This window comes from Callithrix jacchus, chromosome 9 (assembly GCF_049354715.1).
Source record: "Callithrix jacchus isolate 240 chromosome 9, calJac240_pri, whole genome shotgun sequence".
Taxonomy (NCBI): Eukaryota; Metazoa; Chordata; class Mammalia; order Primates; family Cebidae; genus Callithrix; species Callithrix jacchus.
In genome coordinates this window covers 65814052-65828237 of record NC_133510.1, presented here as the reverse complement: position 1 = coordinate 65828237, position 14186 = coordinate 65814052, and the positions used below count along the sequence as shown (strand labels likewise).

The 14186-nt window shown below is 50.1% G+C and overlaps 1 long non-coding RNA gene across 1 annotated transcript in view; it reads left to right on the top strand.

The window, feature by feature from the left end:
- The first annotated feature begins 7640 nt into the window (after positions 1-7640).
- The window catches only part of LOC118144240 (uncharacterized), a 168281-nt gene continuing 161735 nt past the window's right edge, over positions 7641-14186 (top strand). Inside the window, exon 1 of the long non-coding RNA XR_013521856.1 lies at positions 7641-7758. This is a non-coding gene — a long non-coding RNA (uncharacterized LOC118144240). The remainder of the gene's footprint in view (positions 7759-14186) is intronic.

The following is a 14186-nucleotide window of genomic DNA, read 5'->3' as shown; positions in this document are numbered from 1 at the left end:
AAGAATTTTGCCATTTAATACAACAGGGTTATGTAATAGGGCTTATTATTATCTCCATTTTACATATAATGAGATTGAGGCACAATTAATGACTTGCCTGGAGTCATCCAGCTAGTAAGTGGTAGAATCAGGATTTAAGCACAAGCAGTCACCATACTCCCAGTTCAGAAACTCTGGCATGTGATACTAACTCCCATTGTTCTAAGGAACAGTGCATTAACAGGAGACAAATGTTCACCGAGCATTTATATGCTCAGTGCAAGACACAGGTGATGTGAAACAGATTCATTCAACAAGTATGTGTGTCAGGTACTATGCTAGGTATTCAGTTAATTTTATTGAAAGAATGAATAGAAAATATTATTTTTAAAAATGAATAATTTATTATTTTAATTATAGTCATTACTTTCAAATATTCAGATATTCGAAGAATAGATTAAATTTGGATAGTTTGGCAAGATGGGGACTGGGGAGGATAAGCTTCTTCTAGGCCAAAGCAAAGATTTGGAGGTGGAAATGGATAATGAGCCTAGAGTCACATAATAGCACATCCATTTCAACCTTTATTTATTTATTTAGGCAAACTCAGATTATTGATAATGTCTGCCTGAAACGTTGTATTGAGGATTCTGAGGAAAGAGTGCCGGGTAGTAATGTCTGCCATGTACTCCAGATGGAAAATTGCAGTTGTAGTGGAGGGACTAATTGTTTGAAATGATTTCCTCTCTTTCCTGCCCACTGCCATGTGACTTGCAGTAATTCCTGTAGAAGGAATATATGTCTCATGTCGTTGACTTTGGGCTTTGTCATGTTTCATAATTTGGCTGAAGAGATGTGAACAGACGTGACTCATGCCATGTTTAAGCACATGAGTTTCCACTTTCTTGTTCTTCTCTGCCACTAGAATGGGCATATTCCACGTGAGCGTTGCCTTCTGCCTGGGCCCTGGAATGAGAAGACTTACGGAGCAGAGCTGCCGCTTACTCACAACCTGCATGTACATAAAGCAGAAGCCAACACTGGTTGTTGCAAGTCCCTTAGATTTTGGGGTTGGTTGTGATTGCAGCAAAGCTGAATAAAAGCTACAGTTGGAGGCCAGGTGAGGTGGCTCGCTCCTGTAATCCCAGCATTTTGGGAGGCCGAGGTGGGCGGATCACTTGAGGTCAGGAGTTCAAGACCAGCCTGGCCAACTGGGGAAACCCTGTCTGTACTAAAAATACAAAAATTAGCCAGGCGTGGTGGTGTGTGCCTGTAATCCCAGCTACTCGGGAGGCTGAGGCAGGAGAATCGATTGAACCCCGGAGGCAGAGGTTGCAGTGAGCTAGGATCGTGGCACTGCACCTCAGCCTGGAGACTGTCTCAAAAAAAAAAAAAAAAAATGCTACTGTTGGATAATGGAAGATAAAATTAGAAAGATAAACTTAAGCCAGAATATAGAGAGTTTTGAATGCCAGGTGAGCCACAGCCTGCTATGTGTTTATCAGAACCTGTTTCTTTGTTTTTCTTGGACACACAGCTGGACCACATTTTTAAGCTTCTCTTTTAATTGTTGAGTTCCATTTCCAAGTCTGGCCCATTATTCCTTCCAAAAAAGATCCTCCATATTTTCTTTCCTGTCTAGCTTGATGAAGACGACCTTAGGCACAGTGACCCTAAAGGCCACATGTTAAAGATAATGGAGCCACAGAATGGAAGGAAGCTTGTTCCCTGAATCATCACTTGGCAGAGAGCTGACCACTAATCAGGATCATGTGTTTTAGATTTCATTTGACCAATAAATCAATTTCTATTTTGTTACACTGCTAAAATGTGGGGTTTATTTTTTATAGTAGCTAGTGTTTTCCTAATCAATACATCATGTGCAAAGGTTTGGACTTCATTACCATTAGGAATGGGAAGTTAGTTACTGAAGATTTTTTGAAAAAGGGGAATAATACTGTGAAGACAGGTGGAAGTTACAATTATTGGGATCAAAGAATATTTCTGAGTGAGGGTGAGAGATCTGAGGACTGTTGGTTTTTTTCAGGCCGTAGGCTAACTCTTGTCTGGGAGAAGGGAGATGACTGTCATGATTATCGAAGGGCTCCATAGAGCTGGGAAAGGAGCTGTTGAAAAATGAATCCCATTTCCCTAAAATGTTAAGTCTCTTTTCTCTTTTGTAAAAGTCCTAATTCTGGGCCGGGCGCGGTGGCTCATGCCTGTAATTCCAGCACTTTGGGAGGCCAAGATGGGTGGATCACGAGGTCAGGAGATCGAGACCATCCTGGTCAACATGGTGAAATCCCATATCTACTAAAAATACAAAAATTAGCCAGGCGTGGTGGCACACTTGTAGTCCCAGCTCCTCGAGAGGCTGAGGCAAGAAAATCGCTTGAATCCGGGAAGTGAAGGTTGCAGTGAGCAGAGATCATGCCATTGCACTCCAGCCTGGCGACAGAGCGAGACTCCATCTAAGAAAAGAAGTCCTAATTCTAGTATTGCCACATCTAGCTTGGTGCTCACCACGTAATAAATGTTTAATGGAAGTTGGCCCTGGACTCTGGGAATGCTTTGAGGCGCTACCACGAGTTGACTGTCTACTATGTGAGAGGTGCTCTTTCACCCGTTGAATCATCACAATAACTGTGCAAGTTGCTATCCAGATTTTACAGATGAAGAGACTGAGACTTTAAGAGTAACCTGCTGGCTGGGCGTGGGCTGTGGCCCATGTCTGTAACCTCAGCATTTTGGGAGGCCAAGGCTGGCAGACTGCTTGAGCCCAGTAGTTGGAGACCAATGACAAAACCCTGTTTCTACTAAAAATACAGAAATTAGCCGGGTGTGGTGGTGCACATCTGTAGTCCCAGCTGCTAGAGAGGCTGAGGTGGGAGAATTACCTGAGCCTGGAAAATCAAAGCCACAGTGAGCCGTGAATGCACCACTGCACTCTAGCCTAGGTGACAAGAGTGTGACCTGTCTCAAAAAAAAAAAAAAAAATAGAGTAACTTGCTCAAGTTCTCTAAGAACAACCTTATTCTGAAACGTATACCTTTTCAATATAACAAGATGCTTTCTGAGAAAATGGCCAGTGTTATTAATAGTAGAGTGTCTGCCATGTGCCAGGTACTCTGCTGTGTGCTTTACAAACACACAGAAGCAGCTCTATCAGATATTGTAGGTTGTTACGAATGTTTCCAAACTGTGGACTCTGTGGGAGGTAGGAAAAACACTGATGTAATTTTAGTGCAAAGTTTGATTATGTGAGGCTTTTCTTTAAGGTCTCTGGCCCTTTTTTATTTTGTCCTCTTAGTTCCTTGGCTGACCTAGGGCTGGGTGGAAGAATGGTTTAGAGTTTTCAGCAATACTCGGGTCACAGCTCCTTCACTCTGCAGACCCATTGACCCACTCTACTATGAAAGTGTTCAGATCACCTGTCTATTATCAAAGTGTTCAGGTCATATTATTATTATGTAATTTTTATCAATGAAAAAACCAAAGTTCAGAAAGATTAAATGACTTGACCAAGTCACATAGCTAGTATCAAATTTATTTATTTTTGAGACAGACTCTGGCTCTGTCGTCCAGGCTGGAGTGCAATGGCATGGTCTCGGCTCACTGCAACCTCTGCCTCCAGGGTTCAGGCAATTCTCCTGCCTCAGCCTCCTGAGTAGCTGGGATTACAGGAGCCTGCCACCATGCCTCGCTGATTTTTGTATTTTTAGTAGAGACGGGGTTTCACTGTGTTGACCAGGCTGGTCTCGAACTCCTGACCTCAGGTGATTCGCCTGCCTTGGCCTCCCAAAGTGCTGGGGTTACAGGCGTGAGCCACCATACCTGGCCCCTAGTATGAGATTTAAATAGAGAATTCCTGACTCTAGAATGCTCTCCTGTGCCCTCTGCATCCATCATAGTCCAAATGCAACAGTGCTACAAATCTGATTTCTTGCCATTTTGGCCTCATTACCTTGATCCGTGTATTAGAGTAGATATAGCAGCTGCAACAGAAAACCCCCAGATCTCAGCGTCTTAACATGATAAAGATTTATGTATCACATAAATCCAATGTGGACATTTGTGGTCAGGTGACTCAAGAATCCAGATCTGCTCATGCTGTGGAACTGCCATCCGAAATATGTGGCTTCAGGTTGCCCAGGTGTCACTGCCAGCAGATGGGGATGAGCGAGCATGTGGAGAAGGCACAGCCACTCTAAACTTTCACAGCTTGGAAGTAACACATTACTTCCACTTATATCCTATTGGTGAGAACCAGTCCTATGGCCTCAAGTAATAAGGGCTGGAGATAGAATCTAGCCATGTGCCTATTCCATGCTCTATCAACATGGGTTGAATCAACATTCTAGAATCAGTAGACTTGTCCTGGGAGAAGTGACACCTCTGATGAGAAGACCTTTGATTCTAATCTGGCCACATGCTCTGTTAGTCTCACATTTATTCCACTGAAATATATAGAGCACCAACTTTGGATAGACACAGAGATGTTTAGGAAGTAGCATTCAGGATGTGGGCAATGAAGGAGAGGGAAACAGGATTCTTTGATTTTTGAAGTAATGATTTTGATGTCTGAAGACACGTGACGCTAAAAAAGTTAAACTTTTAGCTTAAAATAATCACTTAAGGGGGTCAGGCATGGTGGCTCATGCCTGTAATCCCAGGACTTTGGGAAGTTGAGTTGGGAGAACTGCTTGAGCTCAGGAGTTCGAGACCAGCCTGGACAACATGAGAAAAACTCATCTCTACAAAACATAAAAAAATTAGCTGAGCGTGGTGGCGTATGCCTGTAGTCCCAGCTACTTGGGGGCTGAGGTGGGAGGGTGGCTTGAGCCCAGAAGGTTGAGGCTGCAGTGAGCTGTGTTCGCATCACTGTACTCCAGCCTGGGTAACAAGGTGAGCCCCTGTCTCAAAAAAGAAAAAAAAGTCACTAAGTCACTTAATATATGCAACAGGTTCCCATGTCCCATCCTAACCTGAAGGAAGGGTCATGGCTGATCCCAGGGTACTGGCTTGAGCATTTGAGTGGATGTAGTTCTTCTCCACTCAACTTATGACGTTGGCAGAAGGAGTAGGTTTATTTATTTTCATTTTTATTATTTTGAGATGGAGTCTCACTGTCACCCAGGCTGGAGTGCAGTGATCTTGGCTCAATGCAACTTCCATCTCCCGGGTTCAAGTGATTCTCCTGCTTCAGCCTCCCCCAGTAGCTGGGATTACAAGTATGTGCCACCACACCCAGCTGTTCTTTTTTTTGTTATTTTCAGTAGAGAGAGGGTGTCACCATGATGGCCAGGCTGGTCTCAAACTTCTGACCTCAAATGATCCACTCACCTCGGCCTCTCAAAGTGCTGGTATTACAGGTGTAAGCCACCACGCCTGGCCAGGAGCAGGTTTAGGGGTGGGCATAGGTAAGGTTGGCATGGGGGAGGTTGTTCTACTTCTGGGCAAATAGGATTTGAGGTACATCTGAGTCTCCAGAAAGCCATTCCTTGTATTGTGGAGCCCAACCTTCCTGGCCATCTTTGCACAGTTCCAAACTTGCTCTTAAGGGATAAGATGGAGGAAGATTTAGAAACCTATGTGCTGGGAAAAACAGGCAAGCCAATCATAAAGACTGTGTGTGTGTGTGCATGTGTGCGTGCATGTATTAGTACCACGAGGAGCAGGTTCCAAAATTGCAAAGGCAATAGATGTTCATCTGTATTGTACACAACATTTGTATATTAATTGGCTCACATAAAAATGCATGGAGACCTCCCAAGTCTCAGCCCCTCTGCTAATAGAGGAATCATTCTTATCATTATTTCTGATTGCATCCTCACAGTCTCTAGTTTTCCTGTTGGCAAGGTTGGGCTAAAATAACTGGTTGTCCTCTCTCTTGTTTGTGGTGACTTCTTTTGTGCCTGGGTCAGAGTTGTAGAGGTGGGAGTGGCTGTTGAGGGGCCAGAGATGGGCTTAGTCTGGTCTCAGGGGGTGTCGTCATCTGAATCTATCTGAGTCCCTCTTTCTGTCTCTCTCCACTCACAGATTGTGTGGCATTTTGGAAGGTGGAGTGCCTGGGCACCTAGCCCACCACTTCCCGCCCCAATCTGGCCCTGAGCACAAGCCACATGGTGCTGGCCATCAGCCTGGCCTCTTGCCCATCTATTACAGCCTCAGCTGCCAGGCTGGCACAGGTGCCAAAAGAACTAGGCCCTGCCCTCCCCCAGTGCTGTTCTTGGGGCCTAAGCAGCAGAGAGTTAGATGGAGGAGAGCACACTCTGGAGTGGGAAGCCAAGTCCAACATCCCTTGATGGTGGCAGGGAGGTGTCCGTGCCTTAAGGAGTGCTGCTGAGGTACTACACTGTAGTCATGGAAGAAGACATGGGTTGACAGCTGCTTAACATGTATATGGGTGGGGGCTGTGTTGGGAGGAGACAGGAGTGGTTGCTATGGTGTGAAGGAAGATTCCCACTAGGTCCTAGGAGATGTTTCCTCTCCTCCTTCCACGTCTATGACTATACAAAGCTTGAGAGACTTGCGTATGTTTCATACTTGTGGGCATATTCCCAGGTGGGAGGGTGGGCAGAGATTCTGGAACTGTGGGGAGGGACCTTTAGCCATGCCCAGGTAGCACTGAGGTGGACCTGTACCTCAGGACTCTGTCCCAGGTGACAGTGTCATCTGTGAGACTGCTGATGGGGTACAATATGGATGTGCACGTATGGGCTAAGGCATGGGACCCTTCATCCCTTGATATGGGAGGAGAATCTGCTATATGGGGCACATGAGTGCTGTCTACATGGACCCACACTGGTTGTGGAAGACAGACAGGCACCCTCATTTCTGAAGACAGTGGCTGGGTCTGCGTGTAGACCGGATCTATGCATGGGCAGTGAGGGATGGGGCGAATGCTTTCTGGGTGATTGGTGTGTCCGCAGGGAATGCTGGTCATGCCTTGCCTTTACACCCATGTGAATGGCATGTTCAAATATGTGAATACCCTGGAGAGATGTTGGGTGGGGAGGGGGGAGAAGCCTGAAAAAGATAGAGAATTTATGAGCTGCTTTTGTCGGGAGACATTCGTAATGAAGAAAATTCAATTTTCTGCAGCTCGGAGAGTCAATATGTTAAATCTCGGAGAAGCTGTGGAGTGACAGCAGAATGGCAAAGTCAATGGGACGTGTGTGGGAGGGAAGCCGTCTATCTGTGTCTGCAGTGGGGCCGCCTCCTCTCTGTACCCTTGAACTGCAGCTGAGGGACAGGATGGCACCAGATACCTGAGTTCCTGGAACTTCCCCACTCTCCCTTCCTCTTCCACCTCACGGGCCATCTTCCCTTGGCTGCTTCTCGTAGGAAGAAAGACTGTCCTTTGTCAGGTCCAAGTCTACCCTAGTAATGGCCTCATCAGGAAGTCCTTCTTGTAGTCTAACCAGCACTCCCTCTTGCTACAGTCATTAATTCTATAGTGGCTGTTTACAGCCTAAAGTGATTTGTAGGGGAATTCTTTTTTCTTTCTAACTTTTCATTCCCACTCTCTCCTCAGCTACTCCGTGGCTGGCCTCCTGTTTCCCAGCGTTTCAACTTTACCCCACCCAGACTTCACCTCCTCCCTTCCAGCCGCCTGTTCCCAGAGGCAGGAGTGTAGGGGGAGGTGCGGGGAGGGAAGTGGGGATTCCTCTGTAAGCCACAGTGTCACCAGGAGCCGTGATTAGCCGAGCTGCTAGCTGTGTAATTGGCGTGTGCCCGCGTCCCAGGGGTCTGGTATGTTAACAGCGGGTCCCTGTGGTGAGTAACGAGATCGTGCCCATGGCTGGTTGCACACGCTAATTAATTAGTGCTCCTCTGGTGTTGAGGAATGAGGAGGAGCTGGGGGAGTTTGTGGTGAGGGTGTCTCAAAGCCTGAGAGGCCAGCTCTGCAGAGCCCAGAGGTCACCTAAAGTCCTGTTGGAATGGGAGTGTTCAGGCTGCAGCGCAAGGTTAGGGGTCAGAATGAAAGTCAGACATATAGGGGCCCTGGCTGAAGACAGCAGCCTCTTGGTTGTAGGTGTCTGGTGTCCTGGGCTGGATGGAGGCAGAGGGAGGGAAGGACATCCCCCGACTCTCGGGCAGCTTGAGGAGGTCTCCAGGCTCAGGGCCTGTCTTACAGCATCCTTTCCCCAGGTGACCCACAAAGGAAGGGAGTGGAAGGGGAAGGAGGCATGTCAGATGCCCGCAGCCTTGTTCCTGTCCGCTCTGCCTTTCCTCTCCTCAGGAAGGCCAGCTTCTCAGGCAGCCATTGCATGCTCATTACATGCTCACTGCGTGGACAGAGCTCCAAAGGGCTTTGCGGCTTCTCTCACCTTAGCAATCACTGCTTTCCCCTTGCTGGCCATGCAGGCACCGAGGTTCTTTAGCCGCTGGGTTAACGGTGGCGTCCAGACTATTCTGAAACTCGGGGTCTGGAACCCAGATACTTGGGGAAAGCATCATGGAAAGCCTGAAGAAGGGGCGGTAGGGGAGAAGGTTGGGAGAGAACCCCACAGCTTTCTAGTACAGTATGGTCACTTACAGCAGCAAGAAGGCTGAAGGTGAGAGGGGAAGGAAGGACGCCCGGTGAGCAAACAGGCTGTACCTCGTGTTTTCGGAGGCAGAAAACCTAGGCCTGATATCGAGACGGGTCAGGATGAAAAGGGACCCCGAGCAGGAGGGACCCCGAGCAGAAGATCCCCTCCACTTGAGTTTTGGGGTTCAGCGAGGTGTGGCGGGGGAAGGGGAGAGAAAATAGAGAAAGCAGGCAGCAAACGAGATGAGACCGCGGCGGGGAATCTTTGGCTTCCATGTGGAGGCGCGAGTCCCGTTCCCGCACACGGTAATTGCTAAATTACTCGCCATCTGCTCCGCTCTCAAACATAAATTACCTGCGAGGAGGAAAGACGCAGAGGCGTCACACTTTCCTTCCTCTCCCCCAGACCCGCGCAAGGCGCTCAGGGGGTCCTCCCTCCGGCGGTGGCGGAGGGACGACCTGACAGGAACAGTGTGCACTTGCCTCTGTCCTCCCCTGAGGGACAGTAGCCTGGGATGACCGAGACAGCTGGCTCTCCCGAGGTCCCCGGGCTGCAGAGCTCAGGACCCTTTGGCTTTGGGGCGGGGCCGAGCTGCGGGCAGGGCGGGGCCTCCCAGGCCGCTCAGGGGAGGCGGGGCTCACGTGGTGGGCGGGGCTTCCCCCAGGTGGGACTCCTCGCCTGGACAGGGTTTCCCCGGACACCCTCTTCCTTCCCCCCACCCCCCGGCTCCCTGGAGCCCACCACTCTCCTGGGGAGGTGTCTCCAGCTCTCGTTCACTCCCGTCCCAGTATCCCAGAAAGAAGAAAGGAGGGCAGGCAGAGGGCAGGAGAGAGAAAAGGGGTACACCTTCCTTTCACTCTGCTCTGATCCTTGTCCCTCCCCGGCTAGATTCTGCAGGGTGAGCAAGGTGTGAAAACAGATGTAGGAAAGATGACTTGAAATGGGGCAAAGTGTAGGGTGCGGAAGGTTGGAGTGGAGGGAATGGGAAAGCGATGCCCACTGCCAGGCGGGGTTGTCTGGGGAGGCAGGCAGGCAACATGGGTAGGTGGAAGATGGTCAGGGCTGGGGAAGTGAGCAGAGTGGGAGGTGGGCAGGAAGAGGGGGGCGGAGGGATGGAGGCGGGGCAGGATGGGGAGGTGGGAGTACCAGGATGGAGACTCAGAAACAGGCGAGTAGTGAGTCGTCTGGGCGATGAGCTAGAGGAGGATGAGAGTCAGAGAGAGGGGAGACAGCAAGACGTTCAGAAGCAGTTCAGGCCCTGGAAGGAATGCAGGGAGCAAAGGCTGTGGCGGGGAAGGGTCTTTGTGGGTCCTTGCAGGGTCCCAGGAAGGTGAGGATGAGAGCCCTAGAGCCACTTCTTGCTCTTAGGCCAAGGCCTGACTCCGGAGGGGAGCTGAGGAGGCCACCTATGCAGCAGGGATGGGCGCCAGCCCTCCTCCCCCAGCTCCTGGCACCTGCAGGGGTGTGCCCATCAGGGTGGGGGGCAGGCTAAGCTGCGTCCTAGCTCCGAGCGCAGGAGCTAGTGGGGTTTCTTCGGAGCGATTGTTTAGTATTCATGGGGCGACGCAATCTCTCCCACATCTGCTTAGCACAGCAAGTCCTGTCATATAACTGTCTCCCGCACTGTCTGTCCATAAAGAATGTCTCGGAATTGGTGTAATTCAGAGAAATTAATGACGACTTTCCGCGGGACGGCTCCCTGGGGGATGATTAACACTTCATCGTCCATCTGATGCGCGGGGCCCAGCGCTCCATCGCGAACATTTGGGCCGTGGCCAGCCGCATTAAAGGTTATTACGGAAAACGCGACCTGCAAACGGGCGAGAGGCATGATGGACCAAGAGGGGCGGGGGCCGAGGGCGAGAGCGGGGGCGGGGGCGGAGGAGTCAGATCTGAGCTGCCCAAGTCTGAGATTAAGTTTCCCGAGGTGTGCGCACCTGTGGGGTCCGAGGCTGAAGGAGACTGGGTTTCTGTTTCAGCGACCGGCAGGACAGGGAGGGTGTTGGGGAGCAGCTCTGCCCCCACCTCCACCGCAGGGGCTAGGGAAGAGAATGGGGTCCCTTTTCATGGGTGGGCACATTGCTGTTGGAGGTTTTCCCTGCCTTTTAATCCTCACAGCATTACTGGGTTTTATTAACCTCATCTTACAGGTGATGAAACTGAGTCTCAGAGAGGTTATGTAATGTGCCCACAGTAACACAGTTTGTTGAGACAAAGACAGGATTTGAACTCAGGTCCTTGTCTCATGAGCTCTTGCTCTTTCCACTACACTAGGGGGCAGGAGGTCGTCTGCTTTTATGTGTCTGCCTCAGCTTCCTGCACATAGGTGGCAGGTGTTCAAAGACGTTTGCTGATGAACAGATGAGTTATCTTTGCAGGCTCCATTTCCATGATCTGGACCAGAGTCCTAGAGTCTGGAGGCAGGGAAAAGGAAATGGCAAAGTAGTTCCAGTTTGGGCTATTTCCTGTGGGTTTACATGCATTCCTCTGGGCATTCTAAATCTCTAGAATCTAGAAGCCTGAGCTCTTTATCCTTAGTCAGCAGAAAGGAATAGAGGTGGTGTGCGCATGAGTGTGAACAAGTGTGTTTGATGAGTGAGCATGTGCAGGTTTGCATGTGATGCGTGTCTGTAAATGTGGGTGAGTTTATGAGTATGTGTATGTTGCATGTGAGAGTGCAAGTGATGTGTGTGTGTGCATATGCGTGTATTTTGAGGGTATGTGTGTGCATGTATGATGCATGTATGAGTATGCATCGGTGTGTATCTGCATGTGTGCGGGCAAATGTGTGCATATATGTATGTGTGCATGTGGTGTGCCTTGGGGAGCTGGAAGACTCAGCTGAAGATGTCTTTGATTTACACAAATCTCTAGCAGGTTCCAGGATGTGGTATGTGGTGGTGCTGAGGTGGGAGGCCAGGAGAAGGCTGTTTCTACTTGGGTGTGGGAGGTGGGGAGCCTGAGCAGTGGGTGCTTTTACCCTTCCAGGAACAGGGGATAGCATTAGGGTCCCGGTCTGAGATGGAGACTAGGACCTGAGGCCTTCACTCGGGGCTTGAAATTGGAAGTGCTCAGAGGCTCTGGTGTGACCTGGGATGGTGATGAAGAGGTGGGGGCAGGATGGGAGGGTGCCCAGACTGTGCAGAATTCAGGCCTACTCACTTCTCTCCCCTGCCACCCACTACAGGTTTTGGCAATTAGCTTCTAACCAGCCTGCAAGTTCTAACTCTAGATTCACCCCACTCCACTTCAGGGTGGTAGAATTCCCAGAAGTCTTTATGTGCAACCTTCCAACTAGGAGGACCATAACCACAGTCAAAACTTCTCTCTCTCACTGGCACTATTCAGAGGTCCAAAACAGTTTCCTGGTCTCTTGGAGGCCACTGATACATATTCTTCCTGCATTTCCCCCGAGCTGAGGTTTTCAGGCCACTTGTGCTGGGAAGTTCTTTACTGAGTCTAACTTCATATCCTCTTGTCATGTTTGATGCCCAATAGGCCCAGGCTAAGTTTGCGAAATTGGGGCCTTGCACCTCCATCCCCCCACCACAGCAGTGGAGTAATTTCTTCTGGATGAGGGAGTGTGTCTGGAGTATAGGGACACTGAGAGGAGGAAGACTGAAGCCTGGCAGGTCACAGATGAGTCAGACCATTCTTTGGGAGGAAGGCAGTCATCAACAGGACAGTCTCACAAAGAGAGTTCAGAGAGCATTGGTTCCAGCCTGTACAGACAGCAGCCAGAGTCCTCAGAGGTAGGAAGACTCACCCAGTGTCTCCTGCTCTGCAGTGGCTGCTTCTGAAAAGCCCAGGCCCCTGACTCCTGGTCTAGGAATCTTTCTTGTGCCCTATTTGGAGGATCCTAGATTCTGTTCCTATTTTCCTGCTATATGGGGGTGGGGGAGAGGGAGGAATATTCAGCTAGGCCCAGGTGCTGCCAGCCATGCCAGCTGGGTCTTGAGGTCTCATTGCCTCACATGAACCATGCCTGTTCCTTCAACTCCCCATTGTCCCGCTGCAGGGTGGCGTGGTCTCTAAGCGACACCTGAGCAGCCATCCAGGTATTTAGTTATCTCCTGACCCCTGACCCCAAACAGTTTGTCTTCATACACTTTGTCTACACACAGTCTGTCTTCAGCCTGAACCATCTTTTCTCTTCTTTTTCTTCTTTTTCCAGACCAGCCTCTCAGCCTTTTACAAGATTGCCCCATACTGTCCTCGTCTGGGAAGCCCTCCTTGACTGATCCTCCTGGTTCAGGATCCCAAACTTTTTCTTCCGAAACCACTGCCCAGGTGCTTGCAGGCCTCTTCCTATTCTTCTCTTTCCTGGTCCCCATGTACCAGCGCCTCCCTGTGAGCAGGGGTGTCTTCTCCTCTCTAGGTATCTGCCTCCTTTCTTCTTTCCTGTCTCCCAAGACCCCTCTTCATGAACCAGGAGAATCAATACTGCAGGGGAGGTGGCCAGAACCCTTCCCCGTTTGATGTTTTCTGGGAATGGCAGGGGTCATGGAGTCCCGTTGCGTCTCACGGTCTCATACTGAGGAGCGGGAGGTGGTGCGGACCCTTTCCCTGACCAGATCTCCGTGGCTTACTCTGGTGTAGCCACCCCCCCTCCCCGCGCCCCACTCCTCCTGCTCTGGTTGCCCCCTGCCATGTTAACAGCTCTAGGCTGCTGTGCTGGAGCCCCTGGGATGCTGGGTGTGGTGGGGCAGTGGCCGGCGGCCCCTCTGTGATTCTCAGATTCTCGTCTTGGGGCTCTCATCACACCTGACTGCCCGCTCCCCGACGGAAGCCCTCTGTTAGTGTTCGTCAGGTTTCCCTTTCCTTCTCCCACCCAATCCTCACCCAGCCCATTTACCAGAAGAGCTGGAGTCCTTCCAGAAAGTTTGTCCTTTCCTGGGACCCTCGGGGTGGGCAGCCCCCAGGTGAGGAGGGGGTGAGTGGAGACTGGGTGGAGGCCAGGGTCCTGGCTAGATCTAGTGAGGCGCCAGGTTTAGCTCTGGATCAATCGATGCTTTGGCCGCCACCTTGTGGCAGATACGGAGAACTGCAGGGTTGGGGTCCCAGCGCTGAGAGTGGGACCTTCTGGAAAGGGAGGAGGAGATGATCGCAGGGGTGTACATTATGAGGGTAGCAAACCTCAGATTTCCAAATTGCCATTAGGGTCTTCCTATTCCTGCCTGACAGGGAAGTAGAAACCGGCCAAGTAGCAAGGACACTTATGGATGGAGACAGAATTGAAACTCTGGCCTCAAGTCCCAAACCTATTGTTCTAATCCTCCTTTCCTAAAACAGAAACAAAACGAAAACAAAAACCAAAACCCTAAAAGGGAAACAGTCTGAAACTGAAGCAGGAGGAGCTGAGGTCTGATCTGCGGAAGTTCCAGTAAGTCCCAAAGTGTATTTGGATGCTACTGCCTGTGAGCCTGCACGGCTTTCTCGCAGCTACTCTCGATCCGGTCAGCGAGTCTCCCACCTTAATCCCATCATGCTAAGTTCATCGGTCCTATTCAGAAAATCCCAGGTTCCGTAGCCTTTCCACCCCATCCTGGCTTGTTCCTATAACCAAGATGCTGATCTGGAAAGTCCCGTCTCCGGTCTAACTCCAATCCTTCCGACAGCACTGGAAATGCAGAGAACCACCATATAGCTATCAGAGCTGCAGATGGGCAG